The sequence below is a fragment of the Ipomoea nil genome, unplaced genomic scaffold (genome assembly GCF_001879475.1).
Source record: "Ipomoea nil cultivar Tokyo-kokei standard unplaced genomic scaffold, Asagao_1.1 scaffold2647, whole genome shotgun sequence".
NCBI classification, from domain to species: domain Eukaryota; kingdom Viridiplantae; phylum Streptophyta; class Magnoliopsida; order Solanales; family Convolvulaceae; genus Ipomoea; species Ipomoea nil.
In genome coordinates this window covers 4,508,848-4,526,288 of record NW_017619075.1, presented here as the reverse complement: position 1 = coordinate 4,526,288, position 17,441 = coordinate 4,508,848, and the positions used below count along the sequence as shown (strand labels likewise).

The 17,441-nt window shown below is 36.3% G+C and overlaps 11 non-coding genes across 11 annotated transcripts; all 11 read left to right on the top strand.

Annotated features, from left to right (window-relative positions):
* Positions 1–903: 903 nt before the first annotated feature.
* TRNAR-ACG lies at positions 904–976 on the top strand. The gene has a single exon. It is a non-coding gene; the product is annotated as a tRNA-Arg (tRNA).
* A 1,655-nt stretch (positions 977–2,631) lies between these two features.
* TRNAR-ACG lies at positions 2,632–2,704 on the top strand. The gene has a single exon. It is a non-coding gene; the product is annotated as a tRNA-Arg (tRNA).
* A 212-nt stretch (positions 2,705–2,916) lies between these two features.
* TRNAR-ACG lies at positions 2,917–2,989 on the top strand. The gene has a single exon. It is a non-coding gene; the product is annotated as a tRNA-Arg (tRNA).
* A 616-nt stretch (positions 2,990–3,605) lies between these two features.
* On the top strand, positions 3,606–3,678 carry TRNAR-ACG. Its single transcript has one exon. It is a non-coding gene; the product is annotated as a tRNA-Arg (tRNA).
* Positions 3,679–3,890: 212 nt separating this feature from the next.
* Positions 3,891–3,963, top strand: TRNAR-ACG. Its single transcript has one exon. It is a non-coding gene; the product is annotated as a tRNA-Arg (tRNA).
* A 1,755-nt stretch (positions 3,964–5,718) lies between these two features.
* On the top strand, positions 5,719–5,791 carry TRNAR-ACG. Its single transcript has one exon. It is a non-coding gene; the product is annotated as a tRNA-Arg (tRNA).
* A 1,134-nt stretch (positions 5,792–6,925) lies between these two features.
* Positions 6,926–6,998, top strand: TRNAR-ACG. Its single transcript has one exon. It is a non-coding gene; the product is annotated as a tRNA-Arg (tRNA).
* Positions 6,999–8,785: 1,787 nt separating this feature from the next.
* On the top strand, positions 8,786–8,858 carry TRNAR-ACG. Its single transcript has one exon. It is a non-coding gene; the product is annotated as a tRNA-Arg (tRNA).
* A 2,807-nt stretch (positions 8,859–11,665) lies between these two features.
* TRNAR-ACG lies at positions 11,666–11,738 on the top strand. The gene has a single exon. It is a non-coding gene; the product is annotated as a tRNA-Arg (tRNA).
* A 909-nt stretch (positions 11,739–12,647) lies between these two features.
* TRNAR-ACG lies at positions 12,648–12,720 on the top strand. The gene has a single exon. It is a non-coding gene; the product is annotated as a tRNA-Arg (tRNA).
* A 390-nt stretch (positions 12,721–13,110) lies between these two features.
* On the top strand, positions 13,111–13,183 carry TRNAR-ACG. Its single transcript has one exon. It is a non-coding gene; the product is annotated as a tRNA-Arg (tRNA).
* Positions 13,184–17,441: the final 4,258 nt, after the last annotated feature.

Genomic DNA, 17,441 nt, shown 5'->3' with positions numbered 1-17,441 from the left:
CGATTATAATATATGTATAAATTTTAGTCATTGATTATTAAAATTTTTAAATTAAGTGTATGATTTTTCAATTTGTATCACATTTGGTCCTTGACCATTAACATTTTTAAATTAGGTGTATGACTATCCAATTTGCATCACATTTAATCCTGCTGTTAATTTTTTCGGCCAAGTCACCGGTGACCGACTAATTTATTTAATTTTTTTAAAAAAATATTTTACTAATTTTTAAATTAAAAAAAAAAGCCTTATAAAAAAAAAAACAAACGCTGGCCACCGCCACCATCCTCCTTCGTCTCCGGCGGAGACGAAGGAAGAGAGGGTGGTCGCCGTTCTCTTCCCCCCTTCCTCCTTGACCTCACATTTATTACATTTATTTCGTATATATATATATATATATATATATATATATATATATATATATATATATATATATATATATATATATATATATATATATCAATTTGAAAATAAAGACTTCATGACCCAATGGATAAGGCGCTAGTTTACGAAACTAAAATTTTGGGTTCAATCCCCCGTGAATTGTCCTTATCTAACACATCATCTAACTTTCTTCTTCTTCTTTTTTTTTTTTTTTTTTTTTTTTTTTTTTTTTTTTTTTTGAGAGGACATCATCTAACTTTCTAGTTGTTCACAAATTAAAGTAACCAGAGATTCATGGCCCAATGGATAAGGTGTTGGTTTACGAAACCAGAGATTCTGGGTTCAATCCCAATCAGTTAAGTATTAACTGATTAATGATTCAGCAATAACTCTAGTTTATACTTTCCTTAACTAAGATAGTGAACCTAACCACTTTGCGCCGACTTCTTTTTCAACGAGTTAATACAAATCATTTCCAATGTTATAATTAATTGCAATTAAAACTACATAATGGCTAAGGACTTCATGGCCCAATGGATAAGGTGCTGGTCTACGAAACTAGAGATTCTGGGTTCGATCCCCAGTGAAGTTGGTTTACTATTTAACTAATTAATGGCTCAGTATTGACTCTAGCTTATACTTTCCTTAACTAAGATAGTGAACCCAACCACTTCGGTTGAGGTCGAAAATCATACGCCGATCGCTTCTCCCATGTCTTGCGCCGACCTCTTTTTCAACGAGTTAATACAAATCATTTCCAATGTTATAATTGTTAATACAAATCATTTCCAATGTTATAATTGTTAATACAAATCATTTCCAATGTTATAATTAATTGCAATTAAAAGTACATAATGGCTAAGGACTTCATGGCCTAATGGATAAGGCGTTGGTGTACGAAATCAGAGATTTTGGGTTCGATCCCCTCTCCCATGGATTGAAAGAGTGTCTTGCGCCCAACTCTTTTTCAACGAGTTAATACAAATCATTTCCAATTTTATAATTAATTGCAATTAAAAATACATAATGGCTAAGGACTTTATGGCCCAATGGATAAGGCGCTGGTCTACGAAACCAAAGATTTTGGGTCCGATCCCCATTGAAATTGATTTACTATTTAACTAATTAATGGTTCAGCATTAACTCTAGTTTATAGTTTCCAGATAATGAACCTAACCACTTGGGTTGAGGTTGAAAACCATTCTCTCGTGGATTGTAAGAGTGTCTTATGCCGACCTCTTTTTCAACGAGTTAATACAAATCATTTCCAATGTTATAATTTATTGTAATTAAAAATACATAATGGCTAAGGACTTCATGGCCCAATGGATAAGGCGCTGGTTTACGAAACCAGAGATTCCGGGTTTGATCCCTAGTTAAGTTGATGACTTTTTTTTCAACAAGTTAATACAAATCATTTCCAATGTTATGCCGACTTCTTTTTCAACGAGTTAATACAAATCATTTCCAATGTTATAATTAATTGCAATTAAAACTACATAATGGCTAAGGACTTCATGGCTCAATGGATAAGGTGCTGGTCTACGAAACCAGAGATTTTGGGTTCAATCCCCTATTTAACTAATTAATGGTTCAGTATTGACTCTAGCTTATACTTTCCTTAACTAAGATAGTGAACCAGGTCAACCACTTCGGTTGAGGTCGAAAACCATACGCTGATCGCTTCTCCCATGGATTGTAAGAGTGTCTTGCGCCGACCTCTTTTTCAACGAGTTAATACAAATTATTTCCAATGTTATAATTAATTGCAATTAAAAGTATATAATGGCTAAGGACTTCATGGCCCAATGGATAAGGCATTGGTGTACGAAACCAGAGATTTTGGGTTCGATCCCCTCTCCCATGGATTGTAAGAGTGTCTTGCGCCCAACTCTTTTTCAATGAGTTAATACAAATCATTTCCAATTTTATAAATAATTGCAATTAAAAATACATAATGGCTAAGGACTTTATGGCCCAATGGATAAGGCGCTGGTCTACGATACCAGAGATTTTGGGTCTGATCCCCATTGAAATTGATTTACTATTTAACTAATTAATGGTTCAACATTAACTCTAGTTTATAGTTTCCAGATAATGAATCTAACCACTTGGGTTGAGGTTGAAAACCATTCTCTAATGGATTGTAAGAGTGTCTTGTGCCGACCTCTTTTTCAACGAGCTAAGTTAATACAAATCATTTCTAATGTTATAATTTATTGCAATTAAAAGTACATAATGGTTAAGGACTTCATGGCCCAATGGATAAGGCGTTGGTTTACGAAACCAGGGATTCTGGGTTCAATCCCCAGTTAAGTTGATTTACTATTTAATTAATTAATGATTCAGCATTAACTCTAGTCAATACTTTCCTTAACTAAGATAGTGAACCTAACCACTTTGCGTGGACTTCTTTTTCAACAAGTTAATACAAATCATTTCCAATGTTATGCCGACTTCTTTTTCAACGAGTTAATACAAATCATTAGCAATGTTATAATTAATTGCAATTAAAACTACATAACGGTTAAGGACTTCATGGCCCAATGGATAAGGTGCTGGTCTACGAAACCAGAGATTCTGGGTTCGATCCCCAGTGAAGTCGACTAATTAATGGTTCTTGCAAGTGGTTGAGGTCGAACACCATTCGCTGATCACTTCTCCCTTGGATTATAAGAGTGTCTTGCGCCGACCTCTTTTTCAACGAGTTAATACAAATCATTTCCAACGTTATAATTAATTGCAATTAAAAGTACATAATGGCTAAGGATTTCATGGCCCAATGGATAAGGCGTTGGTGTACGAAACCAGAGATTTTGGGTTCGATCCCCTCTCCCATGGATTGTAAGAGTGTCTTGCGCCTTACTCTTTTTCAACGAGTTAATACAAATCATTTCCAATTTTATAATTAATTGCAATTAAAAATACATAATGGCTAAGGACTTTATGGCCCAATGGATAAGGCGCTGGTCTACGATACCAGAGATTTTGGGTCCGATCACCATTGAAATTGATTTACTATTTAACTAATTAATGGTTCAGCATTAACTCTAGTTTATAGTTTCCAGATAATGAATCTAACCACTTGGGTTGAGGTTGAAAACCATTCTCTCATGGATTGTAAGAGTGTCTTGTGCCGACCTCTTTTTTAACGAGCTGAGTTAATACAAATCATTTCCAATGTTATAATTTATTGCAATTAAAAGTTCATAATGGTTAAGGACTTCATGGCCTAATGGATAAGGCGTTGGTTTACGAAACCAGGGATTCTGGGTTCAATCCCCAGTTAAGTTGATTTACTATTTAATTAATTAATGATTTAGCATTAACTCTAGTCAATACTTTCCTTAACTAAGATAGTGAACCTAACCACTTTGCGTGGACTTCTTTTTCAACAAGTTAATACAAATCATTTCCAATGTTATGCCGACTTCTTTTTCAACGAGTTAATACAAATCATTAGCAATGTTATAATTAATTGCAATTAAAACTACATAACGGTTAAGGACTTCATGGCCCAATGGATAAGGTGCTGGTCTACGAAACCAGAGATTCTGGGTTCGATCCCCAGTGAAGTCGACTAATTAATGGTTCGCTGATCACTTCTCCCTTGGATTATAAGAGTGTCTTGCGCCGACCTCTTTTTCAACGAGTTAATACAAATCATTTCCAACGTTATAATTAATTGCAATTAAAAGTACATAATGGCTAAGGATTTCATGGCCCAATGGATAAGGCGTTGGTGTACGAAACCAGAGATTTTGGGTTCGATCCCCTCTCCCATGGATTGTAAGAGTGTCTTGCGCCTTACTCTTTTTCAACGAGTTAATACAAATCATTTCCAATTTTATAATTAATTGCAATTAAAAATACATAATGGCTAAGGACTTTATGGCCCAATGGATAAGGCGCTGGTCTACGATACCAGAGATTTTGGGTCCGATCCACATTGAAATTGATTTACTATTTAACTAATTAATGGTTCAGCATTAACTCTAGTTTATAGTTTCCAGATAATGAATCTAACCACTTGGGTTGAGGTTGAAAACCATTCTCTCATGGATTGTAAGAGTGTCTTGTGCCGACCTCTTTTTTAACGAGCTGAGTTAATACAAATCATTTCCAATGTTATAATTTATTGCAATTAAAAGTTCATAATGGTTAAGGACTTCATGGCCTAATGGATAAGGCGTTGGTTTACGAAACTAGAGATTCTGGGTTCAATCCCCAGTTAAGTTGATTTACTATTTAATTAATTAATGATTCAGCATTAACTCTAGTTTATACTTTCCATAACTAAGATAGTGAACCTGACCATTTAATTAATTAATGATTCAGCATTAACTCTAGTTTATACTTTCCTTAACTAAGATAGTGAACCTAACCACTTTGCGTGGACTTCTTTTTCAACAAGTTAATACAAATCATTTCCAATGTTACGCCGACTTCTTTTTCTACGAGTTAATACAAATCATTAGCAATGTTATAATTAATTGCAATTAAAACTAAATAATGGTTAAGGACTTCATGGCCCAATGGATAAGGCGCTGGTTTACAAAACTAGAGATTCTGGGTTCAATTCCCAGTATAGTAAGTTTTATTTACTATTTAATTAATTAATGATTCAGCATTAACTCTAGTTTATACTTTCCTTAACTAAAATAGTGAACCTAACCACTTTGCGTGGACTTCTTTTTCAACAAGTTAATACAAATCATTTCCAATGTTATAATTTATTACAATTAAAAGTATATAATGGTTAAGGACTTCATGGCCCAATTGATAAGGCGTTGGTTTACGAAACCAGAGATTTTGGGTTCAATCCCTAGTTAAGTTGATTTACTATTTAATTAATTAATGATTCAGCATTAACTCTAGTCTATACTTTCCTTAACTAAGATAGTGAACCTAACCACTTTGCGTGGACTTCTTTTTCAACAAGTTAATACAAATCATTTCCAATGTTACGCCGACTTCTTTTTCAACGAGTTAATACAAATCATTAGCAATGTTATAATTAATTGCAATTAAAACTACATAACAGTTAAGGACTTCATGGCCCAATGGATAAAGCGCTGGTCTACGAAACCAAAGATTTTGGGTTCGATCCCCAGTTAAGTTGATTTACTATTTAATTAATTAATGATTCAGCATTAACTCTAGTTTATACTTTCCTTAACTAAGATAGTGAACCTAACCACTTTGCGTGGACTTCTTTTTCAACAAGTTATTACAAATCATTTCCAATGTTACGCCGACTTCTTTTTCAACGAGTTAATACAAATCATTAGCAATGTTATAATTAATTGCAATTAAAACTACATAACGGTTAAGGACTTCATGGCCCAATGGATAAGGCGCTGGTCTACGAAACCAGTGATTCTGGGTTCGATCCTCAGTGAAGTCAACTAATCAAGTATTGATATTGCTTCCCCCATGGATTATAACAGTGTCTTGCAAGTGGTTGAGGTCGAAAATCACATCTCCCATGGATTATAAGGGTGTCTTGCGCCTACCTCTTTTTCAACGAGTTAATACAAATCATTTCCAATGTTATAATTAATTGCAATTAAAAGTACACAATGGCTAAGGACTTCATGGCCCAATGGATAAGGCGTTGGTGTACGAAACCAGAGATTTTGGGTTCGATCCCCTCTCCCATGGATTGTAAGAGTGTCTTGCGCCTAACTCTTTTTCAACGAGTTAATACAAATCATTTCCAATTTTATAATTAATTGAAATTAAAAATACATAATGGTTAAGGACTTTATGGCCCAATGGATAAGGCGCTGGTCTACGAAACCAGAGATTTTGGGTCCGATCCCCATTAAAATTGATTTACTATTTAACTAATTAATGGTTCAGCATTAACTCTAGTTTATAGTTTCCAGATAATGAATCTAACCACTTGGGTTGAGATTGAAAACCATTCTCTCATGGATTGTAAGTGTGTCTTGTGCCGACCTCTTTTTCAACGAGCTGAGTTAATACAAATCATTTCCAATGTTATAATTTATTGCAATTAAAAGTACATAATGGTTAAGGATTTCATGGCCCAATGGATAAGACGTTGGTTTACGAAACCAGAGATTTTGAGTTTAATCCCTAGTTAAGTTGATTTACTATTTAATTAATTAATGATTCAGCATTAACTCTAGTCCACACTTTCCTTAACTAAGATAGTGAACCTAACCACTTTGCGTGGACTTCTTTTTCAACAAGTTAATACAAATCATTTCCAATGTTACGCCGACTTCTTTTTCAACGAGTTAATACAAATCATTAGCAATGTTATAATTAATTGCAATTAAAACTACATAGCGGTTAAGGATTTCATGGCCTAATGGATAAGGCGCTGGTTTACGAAACCAGAGATTGTGGGTTCGATCCCTAGTTAAGTTGATTTATTATGCGTGGACTTCTTTTTCAACAAGTTAATACAAATCATTTCCAATGTTACGCCGACTTCTTTTTCAACGAGTTAATACAAATCATTAGCAATGTTATAATTAATTGCAATTAAAACTACATAACGGTTAAGGACTTCGTGGCCTAATGAATAAGGCGCTGGTCTACGAAACCAGAGATTCTGGGTTCGATCCCTAGTGAAGTCAACTAATTAATGGTTCAACCACTGGTTCAGTACTGATATTGCTTCCCCCATGGATTATAAGAGTGTCTTGCGCCGACCTCTTTTTCAACGAGTTAATACAAATCATTTCCAATGTTATAATTAATTGCAATTAAAAGTACATAATAGCTAAGGACTTCATGGCCTAATGGATAAGGTGTTGGTGTACGAAATCAGAGATTTTGGGTTCGATCCCCTCTCCCATAAATTGTAAGAGTGTCTTGCGCCTAACTCTTTTTCAACGAGTTAATACAAATCATTTCCAATTTTATAATTAATTGAAATTAAAAATACATAATGGCTAAGGACTTTATGGCCCAATGGATAAGGCGCTGGTCTACGAAACCAGAGATTTTGGGTCCGATCCCCATTGAAATTGATTTACTATTTAACTAATTAATTGTTCAGCATTAACTCTAGTTTATAGTTTCCAGATAATGAACCTAACCACTTGGGTTGAGGTTGAAAACCATTCTCTCATGGATTGTAAGAGTGTCTTATGCCGACCTCTTTTTCAACGAGTTAATACAAATCATTTCCAATGTTATAATTTATTGCAATTAAAAGTACATAATGGCTAAGGACTTCATGGCCCAATGGATAAGGCGTTGGTGTACGAAACCAGAGATTTTGGGTTCGATCCCCTCTCCCATGGATTGTAAGAGTGTCTTGCGCCTAACTCTTTTTCAACGAGTTAATACAAATCATTTCCAATTTTATAATTAATTGAAATTAAAAATACATAATGGTTAAGGACTTTATGGCCCAATGGATAAGGCGCTGCTCTACGAAACCAGAGATTTTGGGTCCGATCCCCATTAAAATTGATTTACTATTTAACTAATTAATGGTTCAGCATTAACTCTAGTTTATAGTTTCCAGATAATGAATCTAACCACTTGGGTTGAGATTGAAAACCATTCTCTCATGGATTGTAAGTGTGTCTTGTGCCGACCTCTTTTTCAACGAGCTGAGTTAATACAAATCATTTCCAATGTTATAATTTATTGCAATTAAAAGTACATAAAGGTTAAGGACTTCATGGCCCAATGGATAAGGCGTTGGTTTACGAAACTAGAGATTCTGGGTTTAATCCCCAGTTAAGTTGATTTATTATTTAATTAATTAATGATTCAGCATTAACTCTAGTCCACACTTTCCTTAACTAAGATAGTGAACCTAACCACTTTGCGTGGACTTCTTTTTCAACAAGTTAATACAAATCATTTCCAATGTTATAATTTATTGCAATTAAAAGTACATAATGGTTAAGGATTTCATGGCCCAATGGATAAGACGTTGGTTTACGAAACCAGAGATTTTGGGTTTAATCCCTAGTTAAGTTGATTTACTATTTAATTAATTAATGATTCAGCATTAACTCTAGTCTATACTTTCCTTAACTAAGATAGTGAACCTAACCACTTTGCGTGGACTTCTTTTTCAACAAGTTAATACAAATCATTTCCAATGTTACGCCGACTTCTTTTTCAACGAGTTAATACAAATCATTAGCAATGTTATAATTAATTGCAATTAAAACTACATAACGGTTAAGGATTTCATGGCCTAATGGATAAGGCGCTGGTTTACGAAACCAGAGATTCTGGGTTCGATCCCTAGTTAAGTTGATTTATTATGCGTGGACTTCTTTTTCAACAAGTTAATACAAATCATTTCCAATGTTACGCCGACTTCTTTTTCAACGAGTTAATACAAATCATTAGCAATGTTATAATTAATTGCAATTAAAACTATATAACGGTTAAGGACTTCGTGGCCTAATGAATAAGGCGCTGGTCTACGAAACCAGAGATTCTGGGTTCGATCCCTAGTGAAGTCAACTAATTAATGGTTCAACCACTGGTTCAGTACTGATATTGCTTCCCCCATGGATTATAAGAGTGTCTTGCGCCGACCTCTTTTTCAACGAGTTAATACAAATCATTTCCAATGTTATAATTAATTGCAATTAAAAGTACATAATAGCTAAGGACTTCATGGCCTAATGGATAAGGCGTTGGTGTACGAAATCAGAGATTTTGGGTTCGATCCCCTCTCCCATAGATTGTAAGAGTGTCTTGCGCCTAACTCTTTTTCAACGAGTTAATACAAATCATTTCCAATTTTATAATTAATTGAAATTAAAAATACATAATGGCTAAGGACTTTATGGCCCAATGGATAAGGCGCTGGTCTACGAAACCAGAGATTTTGGGTCCGATCCCCATTGAAATTGATTTACTATTTAACTAATTAATTGTTCAGCATTAACTCTAGTTTATAGTTTCCAGATAATGAACCTAACCACTTGGGTTGAGGTTGAAAACCATTCTCTCATGGATTGTAAGAGTGTCTTATGCCGACCTCTTTTTCAACGAGTTAATACAAATCATTTCCAATGTTATAATTTATTGCAATTAAAAGTACATAATGGCTAAGGACTTCATGGCCCAATGGATAAGGCGCTGGTTTACGAAAACAGAGATTTCGGGTTTGATCCCCAGTTAAGTTGATGACTTTTTTTTCAACAAGTTAATGCAAATCATTTCCAATGTTACGCCGACTTCTTTTTCAACGAGTTAATACAAATCATTTCCAATTTTATAATTAATTGCAATTAAAACTACATAATGGCTAAGGACTTCATGGCCCAATGGATAAGGCGCTGGTCTACGAAACCAGAGATTCCGGGTTCAATCACCAGAGAAGTCGATTTACTAATTAATGGTTCAGTATTGACTCTAGCTTATACTTTCCTTAACTAAGATAGTGGACCCGGCCAACCACTTCGGTTGAGGTCGAAAACCATACGCCGATCGCTTCTCCCATGGATGAGGTCGAAAACCATACGCCGATCGCTTCTCCCATGGATTGTAAGAGTGTCTTGCGCCATCCTCTTTTTCAACGAGTTAATACAAATTATTTTCAATGTTATAATTAATTGCAATTAAAAGTACATAATGGCTAAGGACTTCATGGCTCAATGGATAAGGCATTGGTGTACGAAACTAGAGATTTTGGGTTCGATCCTCTCTCCCATGGATTGTAAGAGTGTCTTGCGCCCAACTCTTTTTCAATGAGTTAATACAAATCATTTCCAATTTTATAAATAATTGCAATTAAAAATACATAATGGCTAAGGACTTTATGGCCCAATGGATAAGGCGCTGGTCTATGATACCAGAGATTTTGGGTCCGATCCCCATTGAAATTGATTTATTATTTAACTAATTAATGGTTCAGCATTAACCCTAGTTTATAGTTTCCTGATAATGAACCTAACCACTTGGGTTGAGGTTGAAAACCATTCTCTCATGGATTGTAAGAGTGTCTTATGCCGACCTCTTTTTCAACGAGTTAATACAAATCATTTCCAATGTTATAATTTATTGAAATTAAAAGTACATAATCGCTAAGGACTTCATAGCCCAATGGATAAGGTGCCGGTTTACGAAACCAGAGATTTTGGGTTCGATCCCCAGTTAAGTTGATGAATTCTTTTTCAACAAGTTAATGCAAATCATTTCCAATGTTACGCCGACTTCTTTTTCAACGAGTTAATACAAATCATTTCCAATGTTATAATTAATTGCAATTAAAACTACATAATGGCTAAGGACTTCATGGCCCAATAGATAAGGCGCTGGTCTACGAAACCCGAGATTCTGGGTTCAATCCCCAGTGAAGTTGATTTACTAATTAATGGTTCAGTATTGACTCTAGCAAGTTATACTTTCCATAACTAAGATAGTGAACCCGGCCAACCACTTCAGTTGAGGTCGAAAACCACGCCGATCGCTTCTCCCATGGATTGTAAGAGTGTCTTGCGCCGACCTCTTTTTCAACGAGTTAATACAAATTATTTCCAATGTTATAATTAATTGCAATTAAAAGTACATAATGGCTAAGGACTTCATGGCCCAATGGATAAGGCATTGGTATACAAAACTAGAGATTTTGGGTTCGATCCCCTCTCCCATGGATTGTAAGAGTGTCTTGCGCCCATCTCTTTTTCAATGAGTTAATACAAATCATTTCCAATTTTATAATTAATTGCAATTAAAAATACATAATGGCTAAGGACTTTATGGTCCAATGGATAAGGCGCTGGTCTACGATACCAGAGATCTTGGGTCCGATCCCCATTGAAATTGATTTACTATTTAACTAATTAATGGTTCAGCATTAACTCTAGTTTATAGTTTCCAGATAATGAACCTAACCACTTGGGTTGAGGTTGAAAACCATTCTCTCATGGATTGAAAGAGTGTCTTGTGCCGACCTCTTTTTCAACGAGCTGAGTTAATACAAATCATTTCCAATGTTATAATTTATTGAAATTAAAAGTACATAATGGTTAAGGACTTCATGGCCCAACGGATAAGGCGTTGGTTTACGAAACCAGAGATTCTAGGTTCAATCCCTAGTTAAGTTGATTTACTATTTAATTAATTAATGATTCAGCATTAACTCTAGTCTATACTTTCCTTAACTAAGATAGTGAACCTAACCACTTTGCGTGGACTTCTTTTTCAACAAGTTAATACAAATCATTTCCAATGTTACGTCGACATCTTTTTCAACGAGTTAATACAAATCATTAGCAATGTTATAATTAATTGCAATTAAAACTACATAACGGTTAAGGACTTCATGGCCCAATGGATAAGGTGTTGGTCTACGAAACTGGAGATTCTGGGTTCGATCCCCAGTGAAGTTGACTAATTAATGGTTCAGTACTGATTTTAGCCTATACTTTCCTTAACTAAGATAGTGAACCCAACCACTGGTTCAGTATTGATATTGCTTCTCCCATGGATTGTAAGAGTGTCTTGCAAGTGGTTGAGGTCGAAAACCATTCGCTTGATCACTTCTCCCATGGATTATAAGAGTGTCTTGCGCCGACCTCTTTTTCAACGAGTTAATACAAATCATTTCCAATGTTATAATTAATTGCAATTAAAAGTACATAATGGCTAAGGACTTCATGGCCCAATGGATAAGGTGTTGGTGTACGAAACCAGAGATTTTGGGTTCGATACCCTTTCCCATGGATTGTAAGAGTGTCTTGCGCCTAACTCTTTTTCAACGAGTTAATACAAATCATTTCCAATTTTATAATTAATTGCAATTAAAAATACATAATGGCTAAGGACTTTATGGCCCAATGGATAAGGCGCTGGTCTACGAAACCAGAGATTTTGGGTCCGATCCCCATTGAAATTGATTTACTATTTAACTAATTAATGGTTCAGCATTAACTATAGTTTATAGTTTCCAGATAATGAACCTAACCACTTGGGTTGAGGTTGAAAACCATTATCTCATGGATTGTAAGAGTGTCTTATGCCGACCTCTTTATCAACGAGTTAATACAAATCATTTCCAATGTTATAATTTATTGCAATTAAAAGTACATAATGGCTAAGGACTTCATGGCCCAATGGATAAGGCGCTGGTTTACGAAACCAGAGATTTCGGGTTTGATCCCCAGTTAAGTTGATGACTTCTTTTTCAACAAGTTAATGCAAATCATTTCCAATGTTACGCCGACATCTTTTTCAACGAGTTAATACAAATCATTTCCAATTTTATAATTAATTGCAATTAAAACTACATAATGGCAATGGACTTCATGGCCCAATGGATAAGGCGCTGGTCTACGAAACCAGAAGTTCTGGGTTTAACCCCCAGTGAAGTCAATTTACTAATTAATGGTTCAGTATTGACTCTAGCTTATACTTTCCTTAACTAAGATAGTGAACCCGGCCAACCACTTCGGTTGAGGTCGAAAACCATACGCCGATCGCTTCTCCCATGGATTGTAAGAGTGTCTTGCGCCGACCTCTTTTTCAACGAGTTAATACAAATTATTTCCAATGTTATAATTAATTGCAATTAAAAGTACATAATGGCTAAGGACTTCATGGCCCAATGGATAAGGCATTGGTGTACGAAACCAGAGATTTTAGGTTCGATCCCCTCTCCCATGGATTGTAAGAGTGTCTTGCGCCCAACTCTTTTTCAATGAGTTAATACAAATCATTTCCAATTTTATAAATAATTGCAATTAAAAATACATAACGGTTAAGGACTTCATGGCCCAATGGATAAGGCGCTGGTCTACGAAACCAGAGATTCTAAGTTCAATCCCCAGTGAAGTCGACTAATTAATGGTTCAATAAAGATAGTGAACCTATGGATTGTAAGAGTGTCTTGCAAGTGGTTGAGGTCGAAAACCATTCGCTGATCACTTCTCCCATGGATTATAAGAGTGTCTTGCGCCGACCTCTTTTTCAACGAGTTTATACAAATCATTTCCAATGTTATTATTAATTGCAATTAAAAGTACATAATAGCTAAGGACTTCATGGCCTAATGGATAAGGCGTTGGTGTACGAAACTAGAGATTTTGGTTTCGATCCCTTCTCCCATGGATTTGTAAGAGTGTCTTGCGCCTAACTCTTTTTCAACGAGTTAATACAAATCATTTCCAATTTTATAATTAATTGCAATTAAAAATACATAATGGCTAAGGACTTTATGGCCCAATGGATAAGGTGCTGGTCTACGAAACCAGAGATTTTGGGTCCGATCCCCATTGAAATTGATTTACTATTTAACTAATTAATGGTTCAGCATTAACTCTAGTTTATAGTTTCCAGATAATGAACCTAACCATTTGGGTTGAGGTTGAAAACCATTCTCTCATGGATTGTAAGAGTGTCTTGTGCCGACCTCTTTTTCAACGAGCTGAGTTAATACAAATCATTTCCAATGTTATAATTTATTGCAATTAAAAGTACATAATGGCTAAGGACTTCATGGCCCAATGGATAAGGCGTTGGTTTACGAAACTAGAGATTCTGGGTTCAATCCCCAGGTAAGTTGATTTAATTAATTAATGATTCAGCATTAACTTTAGTCTATACTTTCCTTAACTAAGATAGTGAAGCGAATCTGCCCAAGCGTAATGGGCGTTGTGAGCATCCGTCGACTTTGTTTATTCAGGTCAGTGAGGAATGGAAAAACAAAACACTCGATTAAATTATTCGTACGGCTGTTTGTTTGTTTGATCGATTTTATTAAAGGACAAAATTTGTAAGGTTAGTTATTATAGGCTTATAGCTTAGGAACGAGAAATGAGCATGACTAACAAATAGGGATGGATTCTAAAACTATTCTATAACTTAGGGATGAGAAATGCATTTTTTCCTTATTATTATTATATGGTGAGCTAAGGTATTTATATAAAAAAAAAATAAAAATGGTTGAGGGATGGCATTGTCACCATTGGTTGATATTTTTCTCCTCCTAAGAAAAGTATTTATCCCATTAACGCAATTCATATATTCTCTGACGTGTCGTTGGCTAAGTCGTCATGGCGGAAGGGTCACGGTGGCCGCCTTGAATTACAATTCCGATCGAGCGGCGAGCTGAATCCTTTGCAGACGACTTAAATACGCGACGGGGTATTGTAAGGGGTAGAGCGGCAGCGGGGGCGGTACGACCGGCAGTACAGGGGGGCGACTCGCCTGCGGCCGCGGCCCTCCCGGTGGGGGCGCACCAGGCTCAGAAGGGGGGGCGCCAGACTGCGCGGTAACCTTCTGTCTCTTCGCAATAGGGCCACGCGCCACGACGCGCTCAAGGCGCTCACAGAACGAGCGATTTGTCTGGTTAATTCCGTTAATGAACGAGACCTCAGCCTGCTAACTAGCTATGCGGAGGTATCCCTCCGCGGCCTGCTTGATAAATTGTCTAAGAGGAATACATTATGGTATGTCCTACATTATTCTATACAAAAGTAGAAACTACCAATTAGCATATGATTATTAGTTTGGAGTCTATTGGTTTCCAATGTTAATACAAATCATTTCCAATGTTACGCCGACTTCTTTTTCAACAAGTTAATACAAATCATTTCCAATGTTACGCTGACTTCTTTTTCAACGAGTTAATACTGTTAGGAATATAGCGGAATAATGCGGAAGCGAAGAATCGAAAATTGAGAATTATAGAAGTTAAATAATAGGGGAGAATATAATAAATGACAAAATAAATTAATAAAGTGGGAAAATATAAATATATATATATTAATCTCTTATAAAGAGAAAACAAAGGAATATATATATACTCTACGTATGATAAAGAAGAAAGAATGAATGAATTGATGTTGCATGAATTACAAAAGATAAACAACTATTTATACAATTAAAAGTGAGAGAGCTATGCGGCATTTGCGTGAAGCTCCGCAACAATCGGTGATGGCATGCAATATGACGTGCAAGAAGTGAAGACATGCATAGCGACGTGGATGGAAGTGGTCTCCACAGGTTTGAGCCACAAAATTTATTATTTTCTAACAATCTCCACCTTGGATCAAATCCATTGTGGAAATTAACAACTGGAACAGCCGACTAAGCTCAAGCATTGCTTGAACTTAATAATAGGTAGAGGCTTGGTGAGCATATCTGCTGGATTCTCCAATGTATGAATCTTCTGAACGACTATATCTCCCGCAGCTACAACATCTCGAATAAAATGATATCTGACATCAATGTGTTTGGTTTTGGCATGATAGGTATCATTCTTGGTGAGATGAATAGCACTTTGACTATCAGAGAACACAATAGTGTGACCTTGTGAAACACCAAGTTCCATAACCAAACCTCGTAGCCAAGTAGCTTCTTTGACACTCTCTGTGGCTGCAATATATTCCGCCTCAGTCGTAGATAACGCAGCAATAGACTGAAGCGTAGCTTTCCAACTGATAGCACAATTACAAAGAGTGAAAATATAACTGGAAAGCGATCGACGTCTGTCAAGATCACCACCATAATCAGAATCTACAAAGCCCACAATGTCAGTAGATGCAGAAGAATTTCGATCAAAAACCAAGCCCAAAGACGAAGTACCCTTTAGGTACCGTAGAATCCATTTAACGGCGTTCCAATGTTCCTTACCAGGGTTATGCATGTAACGACTCACAACACTTACAGCATGAGCCAAATCAGGTCTAGTGCATACCATAGCATACATAAGACTTCCAACAGCACTAGAGTAAGGAACTTTTGACATATAAGCCACATCAACATCAGACTTAGGGCATGAACCAGAGGATACCTTAAAATGTGCACCAAGTGGAGTAGACACAGGTTTACAAGTGGACATATTGAATCGATCAAGCACCTTCTCAACATACTTTTTCTGGGATAGATAAAGTTTACCCGCTTGACGATCCCTGTGTATCTCCATGCCAAGAATCTTCTTTGCTGCACCGAGGTCTTTCATCTCAAACTCATTGCTTAGTTGAGACTTCAACTCATCAACCAGAGACATATCAGGGGAAGCAATGAGCATATCATCAACATAAAGAAGCAAATAGACAAAAGACCCTTTAGAAAATTCTTTAAAATAGACACAACTATCATACTGGCTTCTTGAGAATCCTTGCCCCAACATACACGCATCAAACCGCTTATACCATTGCCTTGGAGCTTGCTTTAGCCCATAAAGAGATTTTTGTAGATGACAGACACAATGTTCCTTCCCAGGAACTTCAAATCCTTCAGGTTGGTACATGTAAAGTTCTTCATCAAGCTCTCCATGTAGGAAAGCAGTCTTTACATCAAGTTGCTCCAACTCCAAATCAAAAAGAGCAACAAAAGCAAGTAGAACACGTATAGAAGTATGACGAACAACTGGAGAAAAAATCTCGTTAAAGTCAATACCTTCACGTTGATCAAAACCTCGAACAACTAACCGTGCCTTCCACCGTGCTTTCTCAACCCCAGGAATGCCTTCTTTCTTTTTGTAAATCCACTTACAGCTCAATGGGCGTTTACCTTTCGGCAACTCTACCAGCTCCCAAGTCTCATTCTTATGGAGACTTTCCATCTCTTCTTGCATAGCAACCAACCACTTGGACGAGTTGGCACAGGAAATAGCTTCAGAATAGCAGGATGGATCACCATCAACCTCCTGTGCAACTGAAAGAGCATAAGCAACCAAGTGGGTTTCATCGTCACTAGCGTACCTAGCAGGTTTTTTAATTGTCCTCCTAGGCCGATCTTGGGCAATAGAGTACTCTCGCTGTGGCTCGACGAGAGGTGCGGTACTTGTAGATGCATCATCTTTAGTATTACCATTAGTGGTAGTAATACTATCATTAGGCCTGAAATCAAACTCCACCTTATCACCAGTACTCTGCGTCTCATCTGTACTGGAATCTTTTTTAGAAGAAAGTAGTGCATTTTCGTCAAAAGTGATATCTCGACTCAGAATGATTTTATGAGAATCAGGAGACCATAGACGATACCCTTTTGACTCAGAAGCATAACCAAGGAAAATGCATTTGACAGCTCTCGGGTTTAATTTACCCGTACTGGAATGAGCATAAGCAGGACATCCAAAAACTCTTAAG